The sequence below is a fragment of the Plecotus auritus genome (genome assembly GCF_963455305.1).
Source record: "Plecotus auritus genome assembly, chromosome: 6".
In the NCBI taxonomy this organism is placed as follows: domain Eukaryota; kingdom Metazoa; phylum Chordata; class Mammalia; order Chiroptera; family Vespertilionidae; genus Plecotus; species Plecotus auritus.
This window is the reverse complement of record NC_137773.1, coordinates 95,481,243-95,488,379: the sequence shown is the minus strand read 5'-3', so window position 1 is coordinate 95,488,379 and position 7,137 is coordinate 95,481,243. Positions and strand designations below refer to the sequence as shown.

The window sequence follows — 7,137 nt, the reverse complement described above, 5'->3', positions numbered from 1 at the left end:
GCAAAGGCTCAAAAGTCATATGATTTTGCAAACAGACCTCATTATTTGCTTAGCAATACACTTCCTTGGAAAAACTTAGTCGGCTTCGGATCTAGGTGCTTCTAGTTGGTTTCCTTGCTAGGAACCACACCCGATGCTCTTTCCTAGCCCACGTTCTTGTGTCCATTTCATTTGCAGCATTTGCTTCCTTAAACGACGTAGCTCTTTGCCACTCTCAGTGAATGGGCATCTGAAACAGTAGCCTTGGGCAAGAGGCAATATTTTTATGTATACTCTTTTGGGGGACAGGAAGCTGAGGGCTCTTTTAGTCTTGTGATGTTTCTGAGTCTGAAACATGGCCAATTCTTGTCTAAGATCATCGCATTCTTGCAATTCTTTGCAACAAATGGCAAGGAGCAGCCAACACACAGTGACATGCTAGCTCTTTCCAAGCACTTTTGGAAACACAGGCTCCAGAGACATCGGATCTACCTCTCAGGTTATCACAGTGATGGTATTACCAAGTGTTGTTCTTTGGCAGAACAACGGTCAGCAGCCTTCCAGCCTGCAATATACACTGAGTGGCCAGATTATTATGATCTCTGAATGCATAATAATCTGGCCACTCAGTGTATCTACCTAATAAAAGAGTAACATGCTAATTGACCGTACCTTCATGACATCCACCAGCCAATCAGGAGTGAGTATGCAAATTAACCCAACAAAGATGGAAGGTTAATTTGCATACATGGGCGCCGTGTGGCCGGGGGCGGGGCGGGATGGGACGCAGGCATTCTGCACCACCCCAGCCGCTCTGGGCCTCTGGGCAGCGTGGGAAGGCAGAAAGGTGGCTCCGGGCTGGAGCCAAGGAGGTGCCAGCAGTCAGGGGAAGGAAGGCCCATTCTTGTACAAATCTTTGTGCACCAGGCCTCTAGTGTGTGTGTGTGTGTGTGTGTGTGTGTGTGTGTGTGTGTGTGTATGTATTTATTTATTTATTAGAGGGCTAGTGCATGAATTCGTGCATGGGTGGGGTCCAGCCAGCCTGGCCAGGGGGAGGGGACATGGGCGGTTGGCCAGCCTGCCTGCTGGTTGAACTCCTGGTCAAGGGGACAATTTGCATATTAGCCTTTTATTATATAGGATATACACTGAGTGGCCAGATTATTATGTGTTCAGAGATCATAATAATCTGGCCACTCAGTGTATGTGTCCTTACCACCAGACCACCAATTGATTTTTCATTTTTGTGATGACTCCAATTTCTGTGCTAGGATTAATAGCTTACTTGCTGTAGTAGTTTTCTAGGGCTTCTCTAACAAACTACCACAAACTGCTTGGCTTAAATAATGACCATTATTCTCTCACAGTGCTGGGGACCAGAAGTCTGAAATCAAGGTGCTGGCTCATTGGTTCTTTCTGAGACTGTTGGTTCCTACTGAGGCAAGGATTTTGTTTGTTTCCTGCTCTACCCTCAACCCGTAAAAGCATGCCTATGCTGTAACAGATGCTCACTAAGTAGCTGTTGGAAGGATGAAGTAGTAAAGAAATGAACCAAGACGATATGAAGGAAATATCTAAGATTGGGACCAGGCAGGGGAATTCAGGACAGACGGGCACCCTGTGTGGACACTCAGGTGGGCATCCCAATGCCGTGGTCACTAAATAAAAACTGGCTTCCTGCTGACGAGGCCCCCAAGGTGCCCTTCATGTTGCTGTTGCGTAGGCTGCAGATGAGGGGTTCAGCATGGGCGTGACCACAGTGTACGTCCCTGCAGCAGCCGTGTCCTTCTGGGCCGTGTGGGAGAAATAAACCCCAATGAGCACCCCATAGAGCAGTGACACCACAGAGAGGTGAGAGCCACCAGTGGAGAAAGCCCTCTGCTTGCCTCTCATGGACGGGACCCTCAGGAAGGCTGCAAAGTTGAATATGTAGGAGACCGATATGCCCACCAAGGGGGTGATGATGATGATGGGCAGGGCGCCCACGGTGTACATCATTACATTATGGGGGAAAGTGTCGGAGCAGGCCAGCTTCAGAAAAGGGCTAGGTTGCAGAAGAAGTGGGGGGCGAGGGGGGGATTCAGTTGTGGGTGCAGAATGACAGGTGGGTTAGTAATACCACGTGGGTCAGGACATTTCTGAAGGCTGTGGTCCAGGATGCCACCGCCAGGAGCCACAGAGCTGTGGTGTTCCAGATGTGGTATAGTGCAGCGGGTGGCAGATGGCCACATGGCGGCTGTAGGCCACGGCAGTCAGCAGGAAGCTGTCAATGCCAGCAAACCAGATGAAGAACATTTGGGTCAAGCAGCCAGAGGAAGGAATCTCTTTGTGTCCTGACACATGGTTGGCCAGCATATTGGGTATGATGGTGGAAGTGAAGCATGTCCACACGGCCAGGTAGGCAAGGAAGAAGTACCTGGGCGTGTGGAGCCGGCGACAGTGGCGATGGCCAGGATGGTGAGTAGGTTCCCCAGCCCCATAACAAGGTACAGGTTCAGGGACAGTATAAGCAGCAGCTGCTGTGGCTTGGGGTCTTCTGAGAGGCCCAGGAGAAGGAACTCAGAGACCCAGGTGAGGTTTGCCCTTCCACCTGGGTCTCTGGAGCAATGAGAGCGGAAATGAGGAGCTGTCCGTGGTCCTGGCCAAGGCCAACTCCTCCATTGCACCCTGGACTTCATCCTGTCGTTAGTTCAGACATTCATCAATTCTCCCCACTTTCCCCTGCAACAGGACGACCCCCCCATCTGCTGCATTATTTCCATCAGTGGACACACCACTCTGCTCACAGCCTGCCTGCGGATGTCACCGGCAGCTTGGTGCATGGCTCCCAGGTGCACTGACCATGTCTCACCTCCACTACCTGTCTCTCTATGTCCACAGGAACGGGCTAAGTTCCCACATGGGGTAACAAGGAAGTGCTGGGAGTTGACACCCCCAGGAGTGACCTTTGGACAGCAAAGAACCGGGCATATTGGCTGAAGTCCTCGTTTCATCACTCCTGAGTGAGGCAGTTCTGGGGTGTGTTCTACAATCTCTCAGAGACCCCTAGAAGGATCACCCCTCAACTGACCAGAGCAGGAACCTGCTCATTCACACCTTTCTTTCCCAAATTCTCATTGGGTCTCGGGAGAACACAAACTAAGACACAGGATTCCAGAATGTCTTCCATCTGTGAAAGAATCCCTTCTTCATACCACATGCCCCTCTAGCCACCCCCCTTGCTTTTCTCCATTGAACCCCAACACTCCTCAAAACATTGCCTGCCCTTGCTCTCTCTCCCTCTCTCTCTCTCTCAAATCAATGAAAAATATCCTCGGGTGAGGATTAAAACAACAGCAGCAACAACAACAGCATTGCCTGTCCTTGCCTGTCAAGAGCAACCATGACCTTCTATTGTTAATCCAAGGCTACAGTAGAGACAGTATGCACCGGTACAATTGTTCCATCGCTAAAATCCGGGGAAATTTGGCACCGTCTAGAAAATACCCTTACATTTCTCCCAAAGGATAGTAGAATTAATGTAAATGCAAGATTTCAAGCTAATTGTTGTTGAATGTTGCAATGAATTTTGATACACTGGTGACATCTGAGAAACATTTGCAAAACTTTGCCAATTTGACTGTTGTCACTGTGAGCAGCGTGGTTGTACGTGTATTAATTGCTCTGGCTTATAGGAGACGTACCAGTTTATCATTACCCTCAAATTTCCAGGTTGGTTCTAGTTTCATATAGCTAAGACTTACTTTGGTTTTTATTCTTGGTGTATTGTAATTTTTGTGTAAGTAGCAAATGTGCAATGGTCTCATAATTATAAAATGAAAAGCATAGGATAAAACATTGAAAGAAAGCATCCAGAAAGTCAACAAAGCTTGAGCAAGCTTTGTAGTGTTCCTATTAAAGTATCAGGAACAACGTTTTGCTGTACCTGTGGGAAGAGAGAGAAGAAATGATGTTTACAGTGAGTTGCAGCCCTGGAACCTCCAAAACTTGCAGAAGTCAGAGCAGCCTGGAGCGGTTTTGCTACTGTGTAAGACTCTCTGTAAAATATAACAATTAATTTATATTTGGGGCATAAAAAACAAATAAGAAAAAACCCACAAAATATGGGTAGTTTATGGTAACAGGATGTAAACGTTGGATGCAAATGCTGTTCATTCATGTTGGAAAGGCTGATGCTTAAATATTTCACCTGAACGGCAACCATGTTTTGTTTATTATAGCTTCAATAAAGAAAATTTGTTAATAGTCAATAAGGAAAAAGGAAAAGGACGTTGTTATTCAGTACCACACTAAAAAGCATTTGGGTAATAAAAAAAGTTCCAGAAAAAATTTGTTTTATATGAAAGAATATTTGTAAAGCAGATGAAAAGCATTTAGAAAGTAATATAAGACTTTTAAAACACTATAATGTATGGCTAAAAGTAATTGAGACTTTTCAGATATGAAATCATAGAATTTCATAAACATAATATTGATATGGGCATGACATTGCCATGCAGACTCACAGATCTGCTAGATGCGAAACTGACAAGACCACACCGTTCTGCAGAAAACTACCCAAGTCAGCAAAATTTCAAACGTGATCAATGAAGCTTCAACACTGTCACTAAAATTGTTTCTGTAATTTATTTTAAAGGTGAAATTCAAGGCTTTGAAGGTAGTTTAAGGTTTGCTGTTAACCATACGAGGCTGTGATCTGTTTCAGAATATCTGAAATAAAATATGAAAAAAGTAAAAAAAAAAAAAAACAACGAATTACATTTACTGAATCTAAACCATGATCAAATGATTCTTGTGATGTTCTGGTGGTGGTTTAGAAATGTCATTTCAATGAAAAATATTTACATAAAGACTTTCCTGGACATTGTATAGATATAACTTAATTCCGAGTTTCAGGCAAAATTTGCAAAACATTCTGATGTTTTAATTTGGTATTATTTAACTCTCTTTGTTAGGTTATCTTCACCTGATTTAAAAAATATATAATTCAGAAAGAGAAACCAAGATGGCGGCATAGGTAAGCACCTAAACTGCTGCCTCACACAACAATTTCAAAACTACAACTAAAAGACAGAACGGACACCATCCAGAACCACAGGAAAGCTGGCTGAGTGAAAATTATACAACTAGAAGGAAAGAGAAAAGCTCACAGAGAATTGGAGGTACGGCAAAGGGTCTTTGTGCGCACAGAGAGGAAGGGCGGCTGAGAGCCTGGCTGACTTTCTCTGGCGGAAGGGGGAAGGAAGCTCCCGACCGCACTGAACCCCAGTTCTGACTGCACTGAACCCCAGTTCCAGGCGAGCCCCTGGGGACCCACGCTCTTGTGGGGGGAGTCTGGACTCTCGGGCGGAGACTCGGGAGCCGGGGAAGGCGGAGGACTGAAAGTGCGCATGCGCCAGTGCGCACAAAGGCTGCGGAGGTTGCCACAGGCTTTCCCTAGTGGAAGGGAGTCAGAGGCTCCTGAATGCACTGAGCCCCAGTTCTGACTGCAGTGAACCCCAGTTCCAGGCGAGCCCCTGGGGACCCACGCTCTTGTGGGGGGAGTCTGGACTCTCGGGCGGAGACTCCGGAGCCGGGGAAGGCGGAGGACTGAAAGCACGCGCGCACACGCCAGTGCGCACAAAGGCTGCGGAGGTTGCCACAGGCTTTCCCTAGTGGAAGGGAGTCGGAGATTCCTGACTCCACTGGGCCCCAGTTCTGACTGCACTGAACCCCGGTTCCAGGCGAGCCCCTGGGGACCCACGCTCTTGTGGGGGGAGTCTGGACTCTCGGGCGGAGACTCCGGAGCCGGGGAAGGCGGAGGACTGAAAGCACGCGCGCACACGCCAGTGCGCACAAAGGCTGCGGAGGTTGCCACAGGCTTTCCCTAGTGGAAGGGAGTCGGAGGTTCCTGACTGCACTGAACCCCGGTTCCAGGCGAGCCCCTGGGGACCCACGCTCTTGTGGGGGGAATCTGGACTCTCGGGCAGAGACTCAGGAGCCAGGGAAGGTGGAGGTCTGAAGGCGCGCACGTGCGCGCAAGGGTAAGGCTGACAGGAAGCCAAGACTGAGACTCCACCCCATCCAAGCTGAGCACAGAGGCTATTGCAATTTGGCAAGTCTAATCCTATAAGGCTGTCTCCAGCACCGAACTTCTCCCAGCATAGACACAGCTGATCCTTACAGCCAACTGGCCTGGAGGTCAATTCTTCCCAGTGATACCAACAACAATCAAGACTTAATTACAACAAGGCTGTACACACAGTCCACAAAGGGGTGCACCAAGAGTGTCCACCTCAGGTTAACTGGGGAGGCAGACCCACTGGGCCATATTGGAAACCTAGCACACAAATCTACCTTACCAACTCAGGGAAGCAGTGAAAATGCGGCGTCCAAGAATCAGATCACAAACGAAAGAAATGGAGGAAAACAAACGACTGGATATAGAATTCAAAACCACGGTTATAAGGCTTTTTAAGAATATCCTAGAAAAGGCCGATAAATATAACGAGACCCTCGAAGATATGAAAAAGGACCAACTAGAAATTAAACATACACTGACTGAAATAAAAAATATTATACAGAGACCCAAAAACAGTCAAGAGGAACACAAAAATCAAGTCAAAGAATTGAAATACAAAGAAGCAAAAAACACTCAACCGAAAAAGCAAAAAGCAAAAAAAAAAAAATCCAAAAAGTTGAAGATAGTGTAAGAAGACTCTGGGACAACTTCAAGCGTACCAACATCAGAATTATGGGGGTGCCAGAAGAAGAGAGAGAGCAAGATACTGAAAACCTATTTGAAGAAATAATGACCAAAAACTTCCCCCACCTGGTGAAAGAAATAGACTTACAAGTCCAGGAAGCACACAGAACCCCAAACAAAAGGAATCCAAAGAGGACCACACCAAGACACATTATAATTAAAATGCCAAGAGCAAAAGACAAAGAGAGAATATTAAAAGCAGCAAGAGAAAAACAGTTAATTACCTACAAGAGAGCACCCATACGACTGTCAGCTGATTTCTCAACAGAAACTATGCAGGCCAGACGGGAGTGGCAAGAAATTTTCAATGTGATGAATAGCAAGAACCTACAACCAAGATTACTCTACCCAGCAAAGCTATCATTCAGAATTGAAGGGCAGATAAAGAGCTTCACAGATAAGAAAAAGCTGAA

At 46.7% G+C, this 7,137-nt stretch overlaps 1 pseudogene across 1 annotated transcript; it reads right to left on the bottom strand.

Moving 5' to 3' along the window:
• Positions 1-1,637: 1,637 nt before the first annotated feature.
• On the bottom strand, positions 1,638-2,801 carry LOC308251771 (olfactory receptor 1f45-like; annotated as a pseudogene). The gene is made up of 2 exons: positions 2,773-2,801; positions 1,638-2,577 (listed from the first exon to the last, which is right to left on the bottom strand). The product of its transcript is annotated as an olfactory receptor 1f45-like (transcript).
• Positions 2,802-7,137: the final 4,336 nt, after the last annotated feature.